The sequence below is a fragment of the Poeciliopsis prolifica genome, unplaced genomic scaffold (genome assembly GCF_027474105.1).
Source record: "Poeciliopsis prolifica strain line A6 unplaced genomic scaffold, Auburn_PproV2 SCAFFOLD021, whole genome shotgun sequence".
Taxonomy (NCBI): domain Eukaryota; kingdom Metazoa; phylum Chordata; class Actinopteri; order Cyprinodontiformes; family Poeciliidae; genus Poeciliopsis; species Poeciliopsis prolifica.
In genome coordinates this window covers 6,104,157-6,117,593 of record NW_026562396.1, presented here as the reverse complement: position 1 = coordinate 6,117,593, position 13,437 = coordinate 6,104,157, and positions in this window count along the sequence as shown.

The following is a 13,437-nucleotide window of genomic DNA, read 5'->3' as shown; positions in this document are numbered from 1 at the left end:
TTGTCCAAAGGATGCTGGACGAGAGTTGCCAAGAGAGCAGATTTTCCTAAATATAATTCCAGATCATCTCGCCCATTGTGTACTGTTGTCAATTTTAACACTTAAGATGCTAACTGTTTATATAAGAATATATTGCGCATTTGTGAGCCAAAAAAAAAAAAAGATAATACTTGTATGTAAAAGTTTTTGCTGTGTAAAATATTATTACTCAGTGGTGACACTGAGAGTCACAGTTGGTAAGAAACAAAGATTCCCATTAAATTCCATAGGAAATGAATATAAAACACGATATTTCTTAAAATGTATAAAAGGTCAATTAAAAATTTGAATTGCATAATATCAGTAGCATGTTCTTCGAGAAATACGTTGAATATGAAGTGATGAAAGTGTTTCATGACAAAGATATTGCAAAAAGATGACCTCACCGGGTCAAGAAAGGACCCGCCCTCGCATCAGAGGGTTAAAAACATGGCTCATGGGTAAAGACAGTGCACAAATGATCACCGCTCAATGTGACTATATTACTCTTAATTAGTTTTCTAATTGCGTTAGATATCACTCTGATGTTGTGCTAAAACACACCTAACACATCTTTGAGAGTAATTCTCAGTGTTTTATTTTGCTTAATGCCAAGTTATTACTGTGAATTGTGCTCTGATTTTGCTCTCACTTTGTCTGTAGGAGCGGGCGACGTTCACATATCGCAGTGACAGCATTAAAACAATCTCTGGGAAGACTTATAAACACGTATCTCACTCACCAAGCTTTTACTTTGGCTCTTTTGTTTCGCAAGGGAACCAATTAATCCTTTCAAACAGAAGCTTCACGCTTTTGGTCTTAAAAGTGAGGTTTTTAATTGGGGCCGATTTTCTGTTAGAACAAAGGGAAGAGCTGTAAAAATCCACCTAAGTTTGTTTTAAGAGCTTTTCACCACTTCTCCTTCTTAGGGGGAGCTTTTTAAAACCTGACCAAATGTACATTTTTCCCTTTGTGCCACAATAAGTGGCTCCAGCTTCATAAACCTGCTCCAAGCTGTGCTCATTATTCTCTGCGTTTCTCTTCCAAATGTTTTTTTTTTCCCGCCTAGTTAAACAAGGTTTTATCTTCGAAAGTGAACGTTGATAAAACTGGCTTAGCTCGAGGCCCTCACAACCCTTCACAGTCAAGAGTCTGCTGTGCAAACAGAACATTTCCACATCAGCTGAGTAAATCAAAACCTCACCGGTTCTGAAGCGTCTCTCCTTCGTTTGCTCAGTACCTGCATGAGTTCTTCCTCCTGGCACCCCCACCCCCAGCTGCTCAGTCTCCACAACACGCGTGTGCGGTGAGCAGTCGCAAGGCACTCATTACCAAAACGCCGCAATCTGTTTCTTCCCGGCAACAGAAAGATGAGTTTTCCCCACAGAGATCCTGTGTGCATTCTTTGTAAATTAATCTGAAAACTTTCTTGTTAAAGTGCAGCAGCATGGTTATTCAGAATACGGGGAAAACAAGAAACACAGTGGATGTCATGGCCTGCTGTTTGTTGCTGTGCGCGATGTGGCGTTCTGCCCAGGGCGCCGCGGCTCAGGAGCAAAACGTGTTAGCAGTCAGGTGACGTTCACAAAAGCCGCTCAAATCTGATTTCTTTTCATCCATGTGCGATCTATATCCGACTTTTTCTTTGCAGTCTGAAGGACCCAGATCCAATCTGTTCACCATGAAAAAAAATCAGTTTGATGCCACTTCGATATGTGTTGCTACTACGGACACGTAGCTGATCTCCTGAACTCCTGATCTCCCTGCACATCCCAACAGGAGATAAACGAAGAATAAAATGAACGAATAGTCCAGTTGCAGCTGTGTCGGCTGGTGCACCTCGATTCTCACAGGTTTGTTTTTGCTTCAGTCGTTCTTTCGCATAGGGCCACCGAGGCATTCGCAAGTCAGTTTATGTATCATGAGCAGAGATTAACATGTTTTGAAACACATTTTTCTTTTGCACACTCTCAGAACTAGTTTTGTCCAACTGCCTTTGAATGGAAGTGTTATTGTCCTTTAACGCCCACACTTGATCTCGGTTGAAACATTTAGACTGACCCATTTTTTCTGACTCAACGGACATCAGTACATTTTTCTCCTTAGTGTTTCTGTTAACTTGCCTAATGTTTTTTTTGTTTTTGTTTTTTGGCATAATGAGCAGGATTGAATCCATTCATGCAAAAGCTGCCACTGTCCCCCTGCTATGAGCAATTGCAATGTGTTTTGTGCAAGGACCAGCGCAGCGGCCGAAAGCTCATGAGTGAAGAATGACCGCTGAAATTTAAAAAAAAAATAGTTACAATAATAAAAACATAAGACTTGGGAAGTTAGTTTCGTGCTTCCTCATCTCATCTCTCTTCCGTTCTAATGTTTGTGGCGAATTGCATCCGAACGTCATGAAGTATGTCTTCGTTCCATCTCAGATGGGAAGGAATTAGGACAGGGGAGGATTCGCCAAAGTGTCTTTCCTCATCTTCATTGTCTCAATGCTGGGGACGGGACATTAATCCTAGGTTGCAAATTGCTTTCTCAACCAGCGGACGCGTGTTAATGCGAGAGAAATGTAAAAATCCAGCGAGATCCTCCGAGATGGAAACGTCGAAGGAGTTCTGCAGCATTAACGCAGCATGTTTAATTGACATTGGTTAAAAATGACAGCTCACAAGCAAGCATGTCTCATTTCACTAAATGCCTATTAGCTCATCTCCCGTCTCCTCGTGTCTTGCTCTCACATCCTCTGCTTCCCTCTCTGGTGGCAAGAACTGGTATCCTGCAGGAAGATGTCAGAAAGAGAATTAAAAGATCTGCTGTTTTGGGAAGAAGACATTGCGCGTCGCTAATAGAAAACTGCCCTTATAATTAGAATTGAGATTAATCGGACCATTGAGTGAGGTGAAAGCGGGAGAGCAGGTGGTGAGAGGCAGGCGACGGACAAATAAATGTTCCCAAGTCATTAAAACGCCTCAAAAGAAAAAGGCACCGATTTGTGGGGAACACCCTGACAGTGGTGTGAAATCACAAACACCAGTCAGTTTCGCAGATGAGACAAGCAGTAGAGGGAAGGTCTTCTGTAAAAATAAATCCTAGTGATACCAGTCATATAACCTGAGCCTTCATCAGCATGTGTGTTACAGATTAAAATCCAGTGAAATAATATATTGACGTCAATTGTTTTTGTTGAATATTTTTTTTCAAATAAGGACCTGGGATGTCTGTTCACAGGCACTACAAGCAAGCTCACCTGGACTTGAGCTGCTCTGCAAGGCAGAATCAGCCAAAGCAAAAGTCATCTGGCGACTGTCTCAGTCAGTAGAGCTGTCCGAAGAGTTTGAACCTGTCGTTTTTTTGGAGGCCCTACGTGGAGCTCTGTCTCCAGTCCCCCTTTGGTTTGACTCCTGCTCTTTTGTCTCTGTGCACTGACTCTGAAGAGATCAGCCTTTCAGATCCACCTGAAGCAGCAGCCTCCAGTGTCTGTCTGCAAACAAAGCGCCTTCACGTTCGCTCCTGCAGCGAGACAGCAAAAAAAGAATCTCTGCACATTTAAAAACAAGTTGTCCTCTCCGGCTCCTGACTGGATCATAAAAACCAGATCATGACAGGTGAAAATGTGGACGATACAGCGAATGCGCCCTCTGAGAAATGCTCAGGGCTCAGATTTGTCAGAGTGCGCTTTAGCTCGGTGATGGATTGCGAGTGAAAGAGCTGAGCTTTCGTTTGGCTTTCGGGGAGGCGCTGCCAGCTTCAGCACTTCTATAAGCTCTTAAAAAATGAGCTGCTTTATGGTAATTGCTGCGAAAGTGTTGGGTGGAGGGTGATAAATAACACAAGTGAATTGTTGCAAGTGTTTTGACCATTGGCTGGTATTTACTTTGCGTGTCGTGGCTTGTGAAACGGCTGAATCGCGTTCAATCAATCAAATCAATCAAATTTTATTTGTATAGCACATTTCAGCCGCAAGGCATTTCAAAGTGCTTTACATCATAAACACAAAAACACAAAGTCATGAATGCAACAGATAATAGACAATACATTGTTACATATTACATTTCAAAAGCAATTCTGAACAAGTGTGTTTTTAGTTGAGATTTAAAGTAAGTCAGGGTTTCTGCTGTTTTACAGTTTTCTGGAAGTTTGTTCCAAAGTTTTGGTGCATAGATGCTGAAAGCTGTTTCTCCTCTCTTGGTTCTGGTTCTGGGGATGCAGAGCAGACCAGAACCAGAAGACCTGAGGAGTCTGGAAGGTTGATACAACAACAGCAGATCTTTGATGTAATGTGGTGCTAAACCGTTCAGTGATTTGTAAACTAACAACAGTATTTTAAAGTCTATTCTTTGAGCTACAGGGAGCCAGTGGAGGGACTTTAAAACTGGTGTTATGTCTCTATCTTCCTGGTTTTAGTGAGAATCCGAGCGTTGCTCCTAAGTGAGTTGTTGCCGTAGTAATGAGGATGACTGATGGTTTCCCGCCCAGTCACATTTTACATTTGTGTCTTATGCAGACCTAATTATAGTGAGTTTTAAATTCAGATAATCATTGCTCTTTTTATCAAACCTCAGAGTGGCAGAGGACACATGCTGAATACAAAGAGACAAAACTGGAAATGTTCCTTTAGATGTTCTTGTTTCAAAAAGATTTCCTTCATCTTTCTCACTGCTGCGTTTCAATAAAACGGCAGAGAAAAACGCTAGATTACAATTCTATTACAAAAAATCAACTGACTTCTGCTCTCACTTAGATCTGTGCAATAATGTTCTTGACATAGAAGAGGCAACATTTTTATCTTAAACAGCTGATTTAGTTTTGTTAAATTATGCTGGGGTTTTTTTTGTTCGTGTCAATCAGTGACGCACAAACCAGTCATCCAGAAACTGGATGACCGTTCAACTCTCTGATCTTAGCCTCAAGCTCTACTGTCCCTAGTCTTTGTATTTGATCCATAATCTGTGATATTCATGTAATCTGCATAGAGGAAATCTAGAAGTAGCTGGAATGTTGCAAATTGTTGCAGGATTCTTGGAAGAAGCTGTTCTTGTTTATGGTAGCATTCAGATTGTCCAAATGTCGAAGAAGAGAAGGTTTGACAGGGAAAGAGCCTTTGCTGTAATCTTCTGTTGTCCACCATTGCAATTTCTGCTAAATGTCAGCCTGAACCTCGTTCTGCAATTGGAAGATGTCCAAATTAAACCTTGTTTTGGACGTCTTCTGATACGTGACAAGAAACTTTCTTCAGCTGTTTTTGTACGTTAAATGTTTCTCATCACTATTTGACAACCGTGTAAGGGCATTTTCTCTGTACATTGTCCCTGTTCCGGCTAGATCTCAATCCCACTGAACATCTTTGAGATATGATGGAATAGAAAATCACGGACGTGTAGATGACAAATCGGCAACGAATCATGCAATATGGACAAAGAGCTCAAAAGAATTTGATTTTAATCCACAAAGACTCAAAGCAGTTCTGAAAACCCAGAAGTAGCAAAGTGTACCTACTATGATGGTCAGTGACTCTTTTGTCCTTGTGATGCTTTTGTTTTTGGTTAAATAGGAAGTCAATTTTGGCTGCTCTGTCAACTGCCTTCACACTAGACAACATAAATCCTTCTTTGACCCTGGGACGGCACACAAAAGGGGGGAAACAAAAGACGCATTGCTTCTGGCGCTCTCCGTCTGGACACTAAGATCAATCAAAAGTCAGACAGACTCACCTTCACGTGGAATCCTAATCGACAGTGACTCAGGGAATTTGAGGAGCGCTTACAGTACAAAGTGCTGCAGCTTTATACTGGAGATTTGGACGAAGAGTCACATTGCTTCTCCACGGTCTTATTTTCACCGTTGTGTGGATTGCCTCCACAATGCAACTCGTTTGCAGAAAGTCATGGAATAACCGTGTTAAATATGTTTTTCATCATTTAAAAGAATGTAATTTCATCCCCTCCGGATTGAAGAGCCACGTGAACGACTTGTGACTGAGGCGCATTTGAGGCAAAATGTGCAGCAGGAGCTCCACATACTGGATTCATTTTTGAAAAGAAAACTTGTCATGAGTGAGACCAGAGGGCTCAAAATCTGCACAGAGAACCAAAGGTGGAAGAGATAAATAAATGCTCAATGGGTTGATTTTAGGCTCACTTTGTAACTCGTTGCTTATTCGTAGGATTAACGAATCATTTTAATTTCAATATCAGCAATTAACTTTTTTGTCTCCTGCGAAATCATTTTAATTATTTGTGTTTTGTGAAAGCAAAGCAGTAGCTCTTATATCTTTGAGGATGACCGACAGTCAGTGACTCCAAACTTTGCTGTTTCTCTGTGCCAGTTGTAAATTTCCTAATTGTGATTGAAGTCTGGCTGCAAAAGTTACAATATGTGTTACAATCTCCATTTTTAACCCCTTACCTGGCGGTATCCCATCCATGGCTCAAATCTAGGTTGTTTGAATACTCTGCCTTTTTCGCCACCAGTTAAGGGGTTAAAGGTCACCGTACATTCTGGCTGGTTGTTGTTGTTTCCTGTTGTTTCACATGACGAATGCACCAAAGGCCATGAGAAATGTATGATCTAAATTTTGAAAAACTTCTCAATCTGAACTTGAATCGTCGGTCTTCGATCTCAGTCAGAACTGATTTCACACTCAAAGCCGTGCAACATAAATCAAGTGCCATCAGAAATCTCTCGCAGTCTGACTGCCTCAACCCCCCCCCTCTCCCCCCCTCTCTCTTCGCCGTATTGTTGAGTTGATATCTCTGATGGCCATGATGCAATTCTGCCGCAACAACGAGTCACACAGCAGCAGTTAAATTTTACTTAAAACAACTCTAGTGATTTGGGTTTTCTGTGTGTTTATTTAGGCCTCTGTGTTCTGTGGAGTCTCTGTTTTGTCCCGTCCACCAATTGACTGAGTGCAGCTGTTCCTTGCTGTTCCTGATTGTCTCTGTGTGTGTTTAATCCCACCTGTGTTCCTCGTTCCTTGTCGGGTCCTTGTTTTGTCGCGTCTTCCCTTCCCGTCAGGTCTGTGGTTTGAGTTAGCTCGACCAGTTGCTCCCAGCTCTGAGGATTTTTGGGTCTGCTCATCTGTGCCGCCTGGAACTTGGATTTCATCACCATTAAAATCACCATTTATTCATGTCATTATGGGCGTTCCTCACTGCCTCTCACCGCACTTTATGACAACAACATGGCATGACTCAGAATTTAATAGCACCGTGCTTGTATGGTCTGGCATGTTAAAGATCTTTATGTTTGTTTTTGAAATCGCTCAGTGCGTACTGGGCGTGATGCGCTCTCAGTTTGATTTTGTATGTTTTGCACAATTCACAGAGCTGTGTTAAGTCTGCTGGCAACGGATGGTATGTCAACCATAGATCTGACCTGGTCATCCACCTAAACTTGCAAGTGGGGGAAACGTGAGGATTATACAGAGGAGGAGCCAATCGGCCCATGGTAGCTCAGTCTGCAGAGATTTACTGACAGAACCACCATCAGTCAGTTCCTGTACCCTATGTGGAGGTACAGCAAGAAAAAAGCCACAGTCAATAGTAAAGGACAAAAGCTTCTGTTTATTGCTTGCTGTAATCCAAGTCGAGCAAATAGCAGACATATGCAGAGAAAAACATTTGAGCAAATTTAGAGCAAAATAAATGTTTTGAATATAAAAAAGTAGGGGCTTTAATTGAAGCAAAAGGAAGTTCTTCAAGCTAAATTTGAGGGCTAAATACTAATAAGCACCAGACTTCTCACATCCTTATTTGCAAAAACATGACATAGCAAGTAATTATGTTCCTTCTACTCCACATTAATGCACTGTTTTCACCAAACATCCCAGTAAAACACACTGAACTCCAGGACCTTTATGTAAATGAATTGAAGGGGAACAGCAAAGACGTCCTGTGGTGTCTTGTGCGAGAATTATTGTTATTGTTATTTTCCTGCTGACACAGATGAGAAGTACAATATCTTAATTGAAGTTGTTAGTATTCAGATTGTCTCTCTGTTGTTTTCTGCAGCCGCACCATTTCCAGCTAATGAATTTACTTCACTTGTGTCTGATCCTAAATGTGTAGTGGCAACACCCTTGGGTTAAAACCAAATTGCTGGGGAGACACAGCTGTATAACTACGAAGTTTATTTTGAATTCCTCTATCAGCTCCTCTTCTTCTTCAATCTCTGTCTGCACAGAGCTGTCAGTCTGTTTATTTCCCCTTTCTCGTGCCTGGGGTTAAAATCAGATGCACAGAGCAACACATTAAAGTGGCACATCTACCCCTGCTTCTCCAGAAGTTAAAATGAAAAACACTTTTGGAATACAAATAAGCACCGATCAAATAAACGGCGCAGGTTTGAGGACCTTATCTCAGTCAGTCAGTCGGTTTGGAGTTGGCACGGTTTACAAAAGCCCAGAGATACCCCGAGACAGCCCTTTGGCTACATGGGAAACAGGTATGTCTCGCCCGCACACATCACATTAAAGATGCCTCCATTTTTTTTTTTTTTTTTTTTGATAGCATCGGAAAAACAAACCCTGTCACTTGCCACCTGTTTTTAAAAATATGTTTACTTCTGTGCTGCTGAAATGACTGTCGGTAGCATTCAGACTGGTTCTCTGTGGCTAACAACAGCAGACATCCAGTCTGTTCTTGGTTTTGCTGTCAGATTCTTGAGACGGGGGGTAAGTCAGCTAATCCCTTCTCTCCTGCAGCTGTTGCCCAGAAACAATCGTTGGTATTAGAAGAAGGGCCGCCGTTCAAAGCTTCACTTTTCATAATATGAAGCTATTAAAGACTCAGAGTATTAAAGTCACATAAAACACCTCCAGAGAGGTCATACACCAAGCACAGTTTTTTGTTTTTTTTTATCAGACTGCTTCATCAGCAGCATAGTGATTCACAGTGTGCAGAAGAACCTTAAGGCTATAAGTTCAATAAATATATCTTCCGTTTCAGCGAGTTTTGTTGATTCTGTCTCACGATTTTCTACTTTTGCCTCTAGTATAGATTAAATGTGCAGCGTTAAAAAAGACACTGTAGAATTTACAGTAACTTACTGGCAGCATGGTCGCCTGTAACATTTACAATTTAAGTTAAACATTTGCTTCAGAAATGAAGTTGATAGACAATACTTTAAACAAACATTTCTGTCCGATACATATATGTCACGTTATTCTAATTACGTCTCCATCTTAGCTCGTGGACATTAAGTTCACATTAAAACTAAAATATCATAAAAATGTCTTTCTCCTGCAACTCAACGGTTTGTGGCACAGCCTAAAAATCTCATTTTCTGATTTATTTTCCAAAATGCAGAGAGTGATGCTCTTCTCCGTTTTTTAATTGGTCTGCATGTTTTGCCCAATTTGGTGAAAATGATCCACTGTAGTCAGTTCTTACATGATTATTAAAGAGATAAAAATCACTCTGAGCCTGTGTGGCCCTTTCACAGATTAATGATGACAAACTTGTGGTGGAAAAATAAAACTAATTAAATCGTTGAAACTGCAGCTCGAAGAATCTTCCAGCTCAAACAAATCCAGCAACACCTCATTATGCAAACCATTAGTTTCATCTGCTTGAGTTATTTCAACAGTGTGATATATGGGCTCTAAGTCATTAAGACACAAGCTGCTATTTTAAAGATGCATTGAAAAAAGAACAAAAAATGAACAAAAAAGTTTCAACAATCTTTGATCTTTGAATTGTCATCATCAATTAAATGTTTTAGTCTGGTTTAAAACTTGCTTTTAATTCTGAAGTGGCTCTAGTCTAAGAATTTGTTTGTGAAGCCCTTTTGGCATTTCAAATGCTTTTTCCTCAGTGTTGTCTTACCATACGGCTTTTATTTGAATTTGACTCGGTTGCACTCAGTGAAGTCGAAAGCAGAAATCAAATGAATGAATAATGAAAAATGGGGCTTTAGGTGTAGACAATGTTTAACTTACATGTGGATTCGGTGTCTGAAGAGGCGACTCCAGGAAGGAACATTGGTTTCATGGACTTCTGCAAGACCAGAGAGTTTCTGAAGGAGCACAGACACGAGAGACGATCTGGGATTCTGAGACTCAGAGAAACCATAACCTGGAAAAGCAAATATCATGGAGCTCAGGAGGGGCTTGAGCTTAATTACTGCGGACAAGACCAGACAATCTGGCAAAGAAGTGCAGCCCATGCTGATCCTCTTTTGACTCAATGAGCTGATAAGCTGCAGTGCGCGGCAGAGCAGCAGAAAGCTGGCTCTGCCCTCCGAGGACGAGCAGCAGAAGCAGCAGAATCACAAAAGGGAGAGCGGTGAAGGAAGGGAAAGATCATGATGAGATCAACCTTCTAACCCCCTGAGGGTAAACGGGGAGGGTGAGGGGTTCTGAAAAGCTGCAACGATCAACTAAAACCTTTCTCAAAACTTCAGTAATGTATGAAATGTAATGTAAAAATCCTGAGGCGAGAGGCTCACCTTTCATCTCGGTTCAAAGGTAAAAGCACGGATATGAGGGGGGAAACAAACGCCTACTGTGATCCTGGCAATCTCTTCAAAATTCAGTCAATAACATAAAAAATAAAAAATAAAAAAATCAATGCCATTATGGCTCTAGATGAAAAAGTATTTTATATGCAGAGAATAAAGGCAGGAGGAAATTTATGTCCGGCCCACTGAATAGATTAAGTTCATCGAAAAAGCGAAAGGTTTGAGGCGGCGAATGCAAAAGTGAGATGAGTCATCTTCTGGAGACCACAAACACATGCAACGTATCATAATGTGACTGATATTTGAAATTGGGGGAGGGGGCAGAGCTGCTAATGGGCCAATAGCTTTAAACCTCTTTACCTCAGTCGAGTTCCCATATGATCAAATTCAGATTTTTATGCAATAGGTTTGTTCGTGCCTTATTATGCCAAAGGAGCTTCTGTATATGTAGCGGAAAAGCGTCTCTAGAAAAGTGTATTGAAGGCAAATTGTTTGGTTAATGGGCTCCTGAGTGGTTCAGGTATGTTGCTGAAGTGTGTGCAGTAAACAAAATAATTGCATGAATCGCTTTAAAAACGACTGCTGGCAGACATTAGATATTACTCCTCATAATTACTAACATTTTAATTAAGCATATTGATTTGTACAATTTTTAACAGTTGCTAATCTGAACATAATTAGCAAGATTTTTGGTAACAAAGCCATGTTGATATGAACGGTAACCAGTATGTCGACTTATGGAAAAACTTAGGCAGTATCATAAGAAATGTGTTTCGCGGTAGCTAAAAATTAAGATTTAATTAGTTGAGGTGCTAATACCAAAGTCAAACTTTCACATTTCAGTCACATTTTATGACATCATCCCAAACCAGTTCTTGTTTAACAGAAATGCCAAACCAGAGGAACAAAACTAAGTTAAAATGTAGCTGTTAAAACTCAACTACTTAATAGGTTTGGGAAAAAATAAATAAAAAAAAAAAAAAACAAACAAACATGATTTGGAGTAAATGTTATTCCGCTGTAATTTAGCTGCTAAATTTATACAATTTCTAATCAGAAATGGAGATTTACACATAGTTGAAATTAAAATAGCTATTTTTTTAAAAGTATTTTTGCATAATAATTTCCACTAGTATGTCTACATTTGGACAGGTCAAATATGAGTGGGTGCAGACGATGGATGGGCGAAAGTAACACTCTTGAACATTTCACTGGTGTTCTTTCACTGCAGTGTAAAATACTGCATTGCTCTGATATAACCACGCAGTGCTGTGCTTCTGTTTTTGCCGTTTTGACATAGAACAGAGTACAACTCAGCTGATAACAAATAATGTCCACAAGAGTCTAAAGTTTAATTTAGGAAAAGACTAAACAGGAAACGCAGACAGGGAAAATGTATCCGCCCAGCAAAGAATTTGTTTTGTGTCCAGACAGAATCGATGCCATACGTCTGCCCTGCACGGAAAGCGTGAGACGTCAGAAATAATCTGCTGTTTTTATGCTGTTGCTTTTACATCAGTGGCAGCTTCAAAATGCCACTTGAAACGGCTGCCGAGAGGGAAAAAAATCCTGAAAACAGTTTCATTGTGGATATTGTTACGAGTCCCTTTGTAAGTGGGAGTTACAACTTTCAGCATTATGGGTCCGTAACAGGGGTCTTCAACTCCAGTCCTCGAGGGCCAGTGTCCTGTAACTTTTGGGTGTGTCTCTGCTTCAACACACCTGCGTCAAAGGTCATTCGCTGCGCTCTGGAGAGCTTGACTTGCTGAGGAGGTAATTCAGCTACTTGATTCAGCTGTGTTTCCTGGCCTATAATAACCTCTGCCTCAGAGCTACAGTTGTCTGATGCATTGTTTCATTGGATTACATTTTGTTTTTGCAGTTCAAGGACCGTTTCCACTTCACACACACACACACACACACACACACACACACACACACACACACACACACACACACACACACACACACACACACACACACACACACACACACACACACATATATATATTTTCCAGTTGGAGGCAGTTTTTTAATGTGTGTTGCTTTTTGAGATTGGTTGGGAAATGTATTAGTTTTTGATATTTCAACACATAGCAGCTGATGTGAGGATATTTAAAATTGATGGATTTATTGACTAAACTGGGAAAAAAGAAGTCTGAAGATGCATTTTCTGTCTGACAGGTTCAGATACCAATTTTTTTTGTTGTTTGTTTTTTTGCCATTGTTGACAAGATTTGATATGGGACGTGCTTTGCAACTTTCTTACATTGATTTTAATTCCAATGAAATAATACAATTTTGGACAAATGTAACTTATTTATTGTCATTTACGAGCAGTTTCATCTGTCTGTGTTGTTTTGTTTTTTTCATAAATTGACAACTGCTATAAACTTTTAATTTCACCTGTTTTGTGTAATGATTTCATTTTTGTCAAATTATTAATAAATATTAACCACTTTATAATAAACTGATTTTTTTTTCTTCTGGTGAGGCAGCAGAGCAGAGCAATGGCTGACCAACGGTAAGGGAATCCTAGGTCCAAATCCCAAATTTGGATTTTCGCCATGTTCATCTGTGGAGTTTCTCCTGCTAGTCTGCTTTTCTGTAGAACTCAAATAGGTTCTCTGGAAAACAGATTTTTTTTGTTTGGTTTTTGTAGCTGTCACTTGACAGATGGCTGACCTTCCCAGTCTTAATTAAAATAACAATAGCTGAAACTGATGTAAGTGTGTAATGTGTAATATCAAAAACATAAGATTCATTGGGTTACAAGAGAAGTATGCTGTCACCAAATCAAATCTGGCTAACTGGGGCTGAAAGGTCAACACATTAGGGAGGGGGAAAAAGCAACTTTTCCTATTAACAGTGCTTTACAGTTGGACTGATAGTATGAAAGGTGTCACTCTGTGTGTCTGATATCTTACAATAGGGGCCAAAATTGACACATTTGCGTTGAAG